This window comes from Eulemur rufifrons, chromosome 4 (assembly GCF_041146395.1).
Source record: "Eulemur rufifrons isolate Redbay chromosome 4, OSU_ERuf_1, whole genome shotgun sequence".
Classification (NCBI taxonomy): Eukaryota; Metazoa; Chordata; class Mammalia; order Primates; family Lemuridae; genus Eulemur; species Eulemur rufifrons.
The window spans coordinates 793,365-805,366 of record NC_090986.1 but is presented as its reverse complement, the minus strand read 5'-3'; the positions used below and the strand labels follow the sequence as shown (position 1 = coordinate 805,366).

Genomic DNA, 12,002 nt, shown 5'->3' with positions numbered 1-12,002 from the left:
TACAAAATTCAGAAAAAGACACTACAAAAAAAGGAAATCCCAGGCCAATATCCCTGTTATCATAGATGCAAAAATCCTCAACAAAATACTAGCAAACAGAACTCAAAGCACATTAAATAGATCATTCATCATATTCAAGTAGGATTTATCCCTGGAATGCAAGGATGATTTAACATACACCCATATATAAATGTGCTACACCACATTAACAGAATGAAGGACAAAAACCATATAATAGTCTCAACAGATACAGAAAAAGCATTTGAAAAAATTCAACCACCTTTCATGATAAGCACTCTCACCAAATTAGGCATAGAAAGAATGTACCTTGACACAATAAAGGTTATATGGCGAATCCATCAGCATACTCACAGTGAAAAGTTGATAGCTTTTCCCCTAAGATAGGAACAACACACAGACACCCATTCCCATCACTTCTATTCAACATAGTACTGGAAGTCCTAGTACGTGAAGGAAGCAAAAGGCATCCAAATTGGAAAGGAAGAAGTTAAATTGTCCCTGTTTGCAGATGACATGATCTTATATACAGAAAACACTAAGGACTACAACAAAAAACTAATAAACAAATTCAATAAAATTAGAGGATACAAAATCAACATACAAAAATCAGTAGCACCCCTTGGTGATTCTGTTAATGCTAATTTTTTTAGTTTCATATTTCTCCATTAGGACTTGAAAGGCTCTGAGCTTTTCTTACTGATTGCATCCTATTGATGGAATTCAAATGGGTCTGTATTTTTTACTTGTTGAAATCAATGAAACTTAAATAAAAACTGAGAGGTTGTCTTGCAATAAAAAACAAAAACCATTGAGAATGTCTTTAAAATAAATCCTACAATGATAAAATGTACCGCTTAGAAGTACAAAAAAACAAAATCAGTAGCATTGCTATACAGTAACAGTGAACTATCTGGAAAACAAATCAAGAAAACAATCTAATTTACAATAGCTACAGAAAAATAAAATACTTAGGAATAAATTTAACCAAGCAGGTGAAAGATCTCTACCCTGAAAACTACAAAACATTGATAAAAGAAACTGAAGACGACACAAGGAAATGGAGAGATATTCCACGTTCGTGGATTGGAAGAATTACTATTATTAAAATGGCCATCCTACCCAAAGCAATCTACAGATTAATGCAATCCCTATCAAAATTTCAATAACATTTTTCACAGAAATAAACAATCCTAAAATTTGTACAGAACTGAAAAGACCCAGAATAGCCAAAGAAATCCTGAGCAAAAAGAATAAAGCTGGAGGAATCACACTCTTCAAAACAAACAGCCAATGGAACAGAATAGAGAGTCCAGAAATAGATCCACACATTTACAGCCAACGGATTTACCACAAAGGTGCCAAGTATACACAATGAGGAAAAGACAGTCTCTTCAACAAATAGTGGTGGGAAAACTGTATATTCACATGCAGAAAAGTGAAATCAGTCCCTTATTTCATACTATATACAAAAATCAACTCAAATTTGATTAAACACTTAAATTTAAGACCTGAAACTGTAAAACTACAATAAGAAAATATAAGGGAAAAGCTCCAGGACATTGGTCTGGGTAACAATTTCTTGGATATGACTCTACAAGCAAAAATAGAGAAAAAGGATTGCATCAAACTAAGAAGCTTCTGCACAGCCAAGGAAACAATTATAACAGAGAAAAGAGACAACTCAAAGACTGGGAGAAAATATTTGCTAATGATATGTTGGATAAGGGTTTAATATCCAAAATATATAAAGGAACTCAAAGTATTCAATGACAAGAAAACAAATAGCCCAATTAAATAATGGGCAAAGGACCTGAATAGACAGTTCTAAAAAGAAGACATACAATGGCCAACGAATATATGAAAAAAACACTTAATATCACTGATCATCAAGGAAATGTAAATTAAAATCACAATGAGATATTACCTTCCATCTGTTAGAATGGCTATGATCAAAAAAATGAACGATAGCAAGTGTAGGTGAGCATGCAGAGAAAAGGGAACCCTTCCACACTGCTGATGAGAATGTAAGTTAGCACAGCTATTACGGAAAACAGTATGACGATTCCTCAAAAAACTAAAAATATAATTACCATATGATCCAGCAATCCCACTACTGGGTGTATATCCAAAGCAAGTGAAATCAGTATGTCAAAGAGAGGTCTGCACTCCCATGTTTATTGCAGCATTATTCACAATAAGCAAGATATAGAAACAACCAAAATGCCCATCAAGGATGATTGGTTAAAAAATGTGGCATATATATGCAATGGAATACTATTCAGCCTTAGAAAAGAATAAAATTCTGTTATTTGTGACAACATGGATGAATCTAGAGGACCTTATGCTACACGAAGTAAGCCAGTCACAGAGAGACAAATACTTTGTGATTTTACTTATATGTAGAATCTAAGAAAGTCAAACTGATAGACATAGAGAGTAGAATGGGTGTTATCAGAGGCTGGGAGCCGGGAGGTGTGGATGGGAAAGGGCAGATGTTGCTCAAAGGGCATAAAATTTCTGTTCGACAGGAGGAATGATTTCTGGTGTCTGGTCACAGCCTGGTGACTATGGTTAATAATAATGTATTAATATATTTCAAAATTGCTACAGAAGTGGATTTTTTTCTATTGCTTTTGTATTATCTTAAAATGTTATTTTTTTCTTACCATTTTTAGTAATTTAACCTGAGATTGTGAACATACACAAGTGGATTTTAAGTGTTCTCTCCAGAACGAAATAAGTATGTGATGTGATGGATGTGTTAGTTAGCCTTATTTGATCATTCCACAATGTACATATGTATTGAAACATCACATGGTACCCCTTATTTATATATATACAATTATTACTTGTCAATTAAAAATGATTTTTTTCTTTTCTTTTTTTTTTTTTTTTTGGAAACAGAGTCTCGCTCTGTTGCCTGGCTAGAGTGCTGTGGCGTCAGCCTAGCTCACAGCAGCCTCAAACTCCTGGGCTCAAGCAATCTTTCTGCCTCAGCCTCTCCAGTAGCTGGGACCACAGGCATGCGCCACCATGCCCAGCTAATTTTTTCTATATATTTTTAGTTGTCCAGCTTATTTCTTTCTACTTTAGTAAAGATGGGGGGGAGGGGGAGTCTCGCTCTTGCCCAGGGTGGTCTCGAACTCCTGACCTTGAGTGATCCTCCCCCCTCAGCCTCCCAGAGTGCTAGGATTACAGGCGTAAAAATATTTTATTAAAGAAAAAATAATGTAAAACTTGGAAATTGACAAAAGAGATTATTACTAGGTGTCCTTTCTGTGGAGTGGTTGGCATTGTCTAGCAGACCTTTGAGAGATTATCTATTTCCATTGGCATGTGCACTTTTTTTTTTTGGAGACAGAGTCTCACTCTGGTGCCCGGGCTAGAGTGCCGTAGCATCAGCCTAGCTCACAGCAACCTCAAACTCTGGGACTTAAGTGATCCTCCTGCCTCAGCCTCTCGAGTTGCTGGGACTACAGGCATGTGCCGCCATGCCCAGCTAATTTTTTCTATACATATTTTTAGTTGGCCAGATAATTTCTTTTATTTTTTGTAGAGACAAGGGTCTCGCTCTTGCTCAGGCTGGTCTCGAACTCCTGACCTCGAGTGATCCACCCGCCTTGGCCTCCCAGAGTGCTAGGATTACAGGCATGAGCCACCATGCCTGGCCAGCCTGTGTACTTTTGACTGACTTTTATTGACCTGGCTATTTTACAACTCTGTAGGGGTAGAGGTTAACTTGTAGAAAACTGATAGTAATGAAATGGTTTCTGTTGGTGTTGAGCCTAAGAGTTATAGAAATGCCCCCTGTATTTTTGGAGACAAAATTTGATTTCAGAAGTCAAATAAGGCTTTGCCTTAAAGAAAAAATAAATGTGTTAGTTCAAAAGCTGCCTCGCTTCAGGAGGGCGTCTCATTGGTCAGTGACAGCTGCATTTCAAAGAGACAGCTGTAAGCTGGGCCTCTGGTTCTCACCTGTTTTGAAAGATAAGACAGGCTTCACCTAGGGCCATAGGTTGCCAGAAGCTGATCAAAGGCCACCATAGATGAGAGCTGATCAAATAGATACGCTAATGCTCAAGCCGGGCCCAGACGGAACCATGCGGTTAAAGTAATTAGCACAAGGCACAGCTCATGTTGACTTCTGAGATCGTCTCTGTCTCCAAGAACACAATCACCGGAGCCAAGATGTCTCTGTTTTTTGCTAAAGTAATAGCCTTATCATAAAACTTAGAAGTTTGCCCTAAGAAGATTTTGTAACTCATTGTTCACCTAGATAGAGTTAGTTAAAGGATCTGTAGTAGCCTTTTAGAACACTTTGACCCTAAACCAAACTGCCTGTTATTATGTAAATCCTGTTGCCCTTGGCAACCCCAGCAAGTATCTGCCCTATAAGTACCCATGTAAAAAGTTCAGTCTTTTTTATATCTCCACGGGAGGGATATAATCATCCAGACCCCTCCTTTGTCTATCTTCATAAACCTTTACTTTATAAACTATATCTTTGGCTCTGCGTATTATTTTTTTTATTTCTGTTTCCTACTATTTTTTCATCCTTTGCGACGACCCCTGCCTGAGAGACCCGACGGAAGAAAAACCTCTTTGCAGGGATCATAGCTAACTCCCCGCAGGTTGGAGAAAAAGGCCAAGGATTTCTGTTCATAGCAATACAAATAAAATTTGTCAAGGGATGCAACTGATTTCTTTGTAGTAAGGAAAAGATAACCCCAAAGTAGAAACCGTAACTTCAAACATCACCATTTATTACCACTGGGATAGTAACCTTTCACCTGTTAACAACCTCTTTTCAGCGTTCCTTTGGTCGAATGATCATTTAAAAAATCTCTTCAAATTCTCCTTCGCATCATTCAGGTCACTCATTGACAAAGACTCTCTCCTTGCCCAAACTTTAGTCAGTCTCCTCTGATCCCTGTTTTAACGAGGCCTCCACCTTGGCCGCCAGACTGGCCTGTCCAGCCTAGTCTTAGCAAAAAGTCCTGCTAGGTCAGTTTAGTGTGAATCCCTTCACACTTGACGTCTGATCAAGTTCCTCATTTCTCACCTTTGCTGTCCAAGTCCTTGGCGTCCTTTTAGCAAGAATCCCCTACCCTTGATGTGTCCTCTTAGTAATTTTCCATCCATGACCCACACCCCTCTCCTTGGCTTTAAATCCCTAGCTGTCTTTGTTGTAGTCGAAGTTGAACCCAATCTCTCTCTCCCCTTTTGCGATACTCCCATTAAGATAGTTTGAATAAAATTCTCCCTTGCTGTTTTAACAAGTGTCAGAATAATTTTGTTTAATCATCATTGAACACAATCCAGAGACATGTGCATTTTATATTTGCAAGAGTCATATCTTTCCGATTTTGAAAAATATTTTAGCATAAGTCACCTTAGTGCGGCCTTACTTAGCTGCCTAGTCAAAAAAAAAAAAAAAAAAAAATAGAACTCCTCCACCGTTTTATGGCCTTGCTTTTGTTTTTTCCTCACCGTCTGTGTATTTCTTTGTGCTGGTCGGTCGTCCCCTCACGAGCAAGTCAGCTCAGCAGGGCAGCGGCTCTGTCTCCTGGCCGTGCGTTCGCAGCGGACACTCGGTCGCGATTCCACGACTGAAGGAAGGAAGGAGCGGCATCTGGCCTCGGGGACGCACAGGCCACCCGGGAGGCCCCGGCGCGCTCGGCAGGACCAAGTCCCGGTGTCCCCGCGCCCGAGTTAGCCGCCGCGGGGCCGCGGCCCGGACTTCGCTCCCGGCCTCCAGGTCCGCGTCAGGCCCTGCGGCGGGACAGGCCGCCGCCGCCCTCGTCCCGCAGGTCCCCGACCGACGGCGTTGGCGCGGCTGGCGGAGCACGCGGGGTGGACCTGGAGGGAAGGGCCCCTGTAACAATGACGAGAATGAAGCAAGACATTTCTAAGAAAGTGTTCCTGGGGGGAAAACGACAACAACAATGATCATTGCCACTCTCTCCGCGGCAGGCGCTTCTCCATCTGCTTCCCAGCGACTCAACTGCTTTTCTCAGCTGCTTCCCAGCGACTCAACCTGCCCGTCCCCGCCGCGGCCGGCTGTGCGCCGGCGCTTGCTGTCTCCCGCCCGCGGTCCCTGGGCCGGGAGAGCGGCGCGGCGCCGCCGGGGCTGCGGCCGGACGCGGCAGCGAGGTTCTGCCAAGGGCGGGTGGCCGGGCGGGTGGCCGGGCGGGCGCAAGCACCAGGGCCAGGGAGCAGAGCTGGTTCCCGGGTGTCAGGATGGCCGAGTGGTCTAAGGCGCCAGACTCAAGGACTGTTCCTTACCTGCGGGTGTTCTGGTCTCCAGATGGAGGCGTGGGTTCGAATCCCACTTCTGACACGTCCCTTTTATTTCCCATCTTTTAAGAAACTCCAGAACTTTGCCAGAGGCCGCTGGTATTTTCTTCCCTTCTCCAGGAAGACGACCACAACGAGGTTCTGCCTGACGCCGCTGTTCTCTGCCCTGCGTTTGTCTACCTGCGACAGGTCATGGCTGCCTAACTGGGAGAGGCAGACGCTTAGAGCGGCCTCACGAACATCGCAGGGAAGAGCCGTCCAATAGCGTTCTCGCATGAGGTATGCGTCACAGACACTAATTTACTATAGCATGTCGCCAGGATCGTTGCTGTGCCCTCCCTGGTGGTCTAGTGGTTAGGATTCGGCGCTCTCACCGCCGCGGCCCGGGTTCGATTCCCGGTCAGGGAAGGAAAATTTTCACTTTTCTGTCCCTTCAAAACTTTTATACAAAAGTCAGAATGACTCTCTTTCACTTAGAAAGAATATAGCCCTGGCTTGGGCGAGGCAAACGCATTACATGTCAACAAAATGTTTGTACCCCCATAATATCCTAAATTTTAAGAAAATTTTTAAAAAGTGAATTAAAGAAACAATGTAATTCATAAAAACAAAGTGAAAAGAAAACTAAAAAAAAACAGTGAAAGCAGAGAGTACTTACCAGAAATGAACCTCACAATGGCTTATGAGCGCCAGCTGTGTGCCAGGCAGTGACCTTTACCCACGATATTTTAATTAAGAAAGAAAAACGACGCAGGCAGCGCAAAACGATCCCAAAAGATCGCCCTGGGGCTGCCGGAAGTGCCTGGTCTCAAAATTATGGCGCAGAATTTCAAGTCTCCCTAGGTATCCCAATGCCATCAGAATGGCGCCTGTTGCCTAGAGGGGCGGGGAAGGAAGGGTCTTCTCTCTTCACAATGGCTCGGGTAATTGTTATGGAAGGAAGTCAGGTACTTTTTCCTCACCCCAACATCTACGTTTTTAGTTTGAAAATAAATAGAAATAATTGAAATAGTGCCACTATGAACTCCAGTGTTTTCTGCACCTAGATTCAATGGATTCAACATTGGTTAATATTTGTTCCCATTCTCTCTCTCTCTCTCTCTCTCTCTCGAAAGTGATAGATACAATTCACAATAGCAAAGATGTGGAAACAACCCAAATGCCCATCAATACATGATTGGATTAGTAAGCTGTGGTATATGTATACCATGGAATATTACTCAGCTATAAGGAATGATGAAGATACGACATCTCTATGGTTCTCCTGGAGAGAGTTGGAACCCATTATATTAAGTGAAGTATCCCAAGAATGGAAAAACAAGCATCACATGTACTCACCAGAAAATTGGTTTCCCTGATCATCACCTAAATACAAATCTGGGAATGACACCAATTGGACATCAGACTGAGGTGGGGGTGGGGGAGGGGATGGGGGTATGCCTACACAATGAGTGCATTGCGCACCGTTTGGGGAGTGGTAACACTTGAAGGTGCTGACTCGGGAAAGGGGGGGTGGGGAAAAAAATATGAAACTATTGTTTTTAACTTGCACTGTTCACTTAATAATTTATCATGAATATTTCCCATATTATTTCATATCATTGTACAAGAAATAATGTATACATTATGAGGACATACTGTATCTAACAAGATATACTGTTAGACTCTTTGATTCTGTAAAACTAAATTGAAAAAAATATATATAATAAAAAAAAAAAGAAAAAAAAAAAAAAAAAGAAAGTGATAGATACAGACAGGTATAGATTCTCCTGCCCCACCCATTTCAAAGTTGCAGATATGACATTAGTCCACGTCACACCTAAGAAAATTGCCACTATCATATGCCAGTACACATTCAAATTTCCCCCAATTGTTCCTAAAATGTCTTTTATAGCTGCGTTTTGTTTTTATTCTAGAGATTTTCATTGCCCATTTTTTAAAATTGGGAAGGCTGTGGAAAACAATTACTAATTTACTTTAATAATTAAAAACATTTAAATAACATTTAAGTTCTGCCTTCTAATATGTTTGCAATATTCCGAGGCTATAAGCCTAATTTTTTGTTGTTTTCCAAATTATTCATTTCTCCCTGGGCACCTTTTCTAGACCTGCAGGCCAGGGCTGTGTTGTCATATACTCTCCCTCTCTGTTATGAATAGTTATAACCAGCTTCCCAGAATGAGGGAAGGCGGGAGGTCAAAGCGTTTTTGTCTCTGTGCGCTGTGTCCAAGCAACCAGTGGCAAGCTGGCGTCGCGTGCAGTACAGCAGCGAGCTTAGGGTCCGGTGGAGCTGAGTTCCTATCCTGCCGCTGCCTTTCTAGCTGCAGGTAAGCTGTTCATCTTTTCTAAGCCTCAGTTTTTTCATCCTTAAAACTGGCCAAAGGAAGAAGAAGAAAGAATAAAACTTTATCTAACTTCTAAGTTTCAGTTTAAAATTTTTCCTGATCTTCAAACTGAATTGAAAAGTATCTACACATATGTAAGAATAAAAGGAGAAAAAAAGAAAAGCTGCAAGGAAACACATCAACATACTGTGTGATTTCCTATAGTGGTAGGACTATACAAAATTTTAATTTTCTTTCCTGTAATTTCATGCATATACTGAATTTTCTACCACAAGTATATAAAACTTATATTAGTAAAAAATAATACACTTTATTTGAAAAACTACTCACAGATTACACAGAAATTAACTCAAAATAAATCACAGATTTAAATGTAACACATAAAACTATAAAACTTTCAAAAGAAAACATAGGATAGATCTTCAGGACCTTGAGCTTAGTGAAGAGTTCTTAGACATGTCACCAAAAGCATGATCCATAAGAGAAAACATTGTTAAATTGGATCTCACCAAAATTAAAAATTTGTTCTGTGAAAGACATTGTTAAGAGGATGAAAAGACAAACTATAGACAGAAATGATTCACAAACCACATTTTTTTGGTAAGCAAACCGAAAATATTAATATTTTATTGGAACCTGGTTCTTTCTCCATTGATTCCTATCACATGGGTTTACACAGGCAGCGATAAAAGGCAAATGTAAACATACTTTCTTAAAGATTCACCATACACTGTTTTCTCTCAGTGAATGGAAAGGGCAGACCACGTATCTGACAAAAGACTCATATCTAGGATACACTGAGAAATTTCAAAGTTCAACATTAAAAATCAAACAATCCACCTGGAAAATGAACCAAAGACATTTCATCAAAGAAATACATGAAAAGACATTCAATATTGTTGAAATACAAATTAAAACTACAATGAGATATCAGTACATACTTATAAGGATGGCTAAAATAAGAAAATACTGATAACGTCAAATGCTGGTGAGGATACTGAGAAACTGGATCACTTGTACATTTCTGGTGGGAATGTAAAATGGCACAGCCATTCTAGAAAGAGAATGATAATTTTTTACAAATCTAAACACATACTTACCATACGATCCAATAATTATACTCCTAGGCATTTATCCCAGAGAAATGAAAACTTATGTTCACATAAAAACCAATACACAAATGTTCACAGCACTGTTATTTAATATTTGTAACAGCCAAAACCTGGAAACATCCCAAAGGCCCTCGATGGCCGAATGGCTAAATAAACTGTGGCACCACGGTACCATAGAATGCTACTCAGCAGTAAAAACAGCTTGAATAAACCTCAGGGTGTATTCATATTGAGTGAGAAAGTCAGTCTCAAAAGGTCTTATACTGTATGATTCCACTTATATAACATTCTATAAATGACAAAATTATGATGATGAAAAACGTATTAGTGGTTGCCAGGGCTTGGGAATATTGAGGGTGTGGACTGTGGGGGAGTATAAAGGGACAGGTGGCATGAGTAGATCTCTGTGTTGGTGGACTAGTTCTGTATCCTGAATCCACATGTGTGAGAAAATGACATAGAACTGCACACAAACACTGCACCAGTGTCACATTTTGGGTTTTGTTATCATACTATAATTATGTAAAATGTTACTATTGCCAGAAATTGGGCAAAGGGTACACTGGGACCCACATGTACGCTCTTTGCAACTTCCAGTGAATCTGTAATTTTTTTTTTTTTAAGAGACTGGGTCTTGCTCTGTCGCCCAGACTGGAGTTCATTGGCATGATCATAGCTCACGGCAGCCTTTAACTCCTGGACTTAAGGGATCTTCCCACCTCAGCCTCTGGAATAGCTAGGACTATAGACACCTGTCACCATGCTTGGCTAATTTTTAAAAACTTTTTGTAGCAACAGGGATCTCACTGTGTTGCCCAGGCTGGTCTCAAACTCCTGACCTCAAGCGATCCTCCTGCTTTGGCCTCCCAAATTTCTGGGATTACAGGTGTGAGCCACCATGCCTGGCCTATGATTATTTTTTCAAAGAAATTACCTGCTCCCTACATGATGGGCGACATTAACCCCAGTAGGTTTACTCCAGGAAGAAGCACGCCTCTGGTATCCCAAGATTCTTCCTATTTTACTCCCAACACACATAATCATCTGTCACTTGTCACACTTATTTGGACATATGTCCTAGTCCTGAAGCCTGTACCCAAGTTCACCAAGGGCAGGATTTGGGCCTTATTCACCGGATTTCAGAACCGCTGTCAGGGTGGTTGTTTAATTCATGTGAACATCATATGTGCAGTGAGATGGAGTAGAGGTGGGCCAGGCTGGGGGTGACGCTGGCCTCTGTGGGGCTGGGCTGCAAGTTGGAAGGGGACAGAAAACATCCTCTGTAGGGAAATAGTTGGGGTCTGGGTGAGTCAGCGCTAGGAGAGGCAATTTCCCATGTGGCCTGAATATCCCTACGCATTTCTTCTGGTTATGCCCTGAAGGCAAGGCCCTGGCTGCTCTTTGCTTGGGCCATTTCTCAGGGTTGTGCTTTAACGAGCAACCTTGAGGGATACAGTAATGTCTTTCCCCTGGAACAAAAGCAGGCTTGCCTACTGCCTGCTCTGCAATTGGTGAGTTCTCTAAGCTCGGTGTTCTTCAGCTGCGGGGCAAGCCCGGCACAGGTCCAGTGTCCACCTGGGCCCCCTCTGCGTTGTCCTCTTGGGACTTGGGGGCACGGGGTGCTCATGCTCCTTGCTGTGCCGTGAGTAATAAGTCCTTTGTCTCTGATTCACAAGTCTCGTGTTCTTTGTCAGTATCCATGAAACTGTGGCAGGCCCAGTTTTAGCTTGCAAGTAGGACAAAAGCCCAGACCCTGCCGGAGCAGGGCTCCCGGGCAGCTGTCGCTCCATCCCAGCCTCAGGCTCTAAAGAGAATGGCACTATCTCAGCTGGTTCTGAAGGCATTCCTCAAGGCACTTTGTTGACTTTGGTGATGAACTGTCCCCTCACTTCATAGCCACCTGGCCTCTTCCTGTGGCTCTCTGGGTGATTAACTCACACCCTCGAGTGGTCCCTTAGGGCCAGAGTTCAGGCTGATCACTGTCAGATGATGGGCCTCTGTAGACCTCTCCATCTGCCCAGTCATCTCATTGTCTGTCTGCTTGAAAGGTCTCATCAGTACGGACTCCGACGGTCTGACTCCTCACCCCGTCAGGCCGCCAGGTCAGGAAGATCCAGGGCTCTGGGCAACGGGATGCGGGCAGACCACACGCCCTTGAACTGTGCATCCTGAGAACTTTCATACACTCAAACAGTCAACATAGCCATTGCTGAATGTCTCCACAATG

The 12,002-nt window shown here is 42.0% G+C and overlaps 1 protein-coding gene and 2 non-coding genes across 8 annotated transcripts in view; 2 read left to right on the top strand and 1 right to left on the bottom strand.

Annotated features, from left to right (window-relative positions):
- ZNF692 (zinc finger protein 692) overlaps window positions 1-6,487 on the bottom strand; it is a 59,108-nt gene extending 52,621 nt beyond the window's left edge. For 4 of the 6 annotated variants that reach the window (XR_011233479.1, XM_069467540.1, XM_069467545.1 and 1 more), the window contains exon 1: window positions 5,512-5,724. The gene's annotated coding sequence lies outside the window, so the exon portion shown is untranslated. Of the gene's footprint in view, window positions 1-5,511; window positions 5,725-6,306 lie in introns of those variants that run through there. The other 2 variants (XM_069467538.1, XM_069467539.1) reach the window with 2 other exon arrangements.
- On the top strand, window positions 6,256-6,361 carry TRNAL-CAA (transfer RNA leucine (anticodon CAA)). Its single transcript has 2 exons — window positions 6,256-6,293; window positions 6,316-6,361. It is a non-coding gene; the product is annotated as a tRNA-Leu (tRNA).
- A 167-nt stretch (window positions 6,488-6,654) lies between the features above and the next one.
- On the top strand, window positions 6,655-6,726 carry TRNAE-CUC (transfer RNA glutamic acid (anticodon CUC)). The gene has a single exon. It is a non-coding gene; the product is annotated as a tRNA-Glu (tRNA).
- Window positions 6,727-12,002: the final 5,276 nt, after the last annotated feature.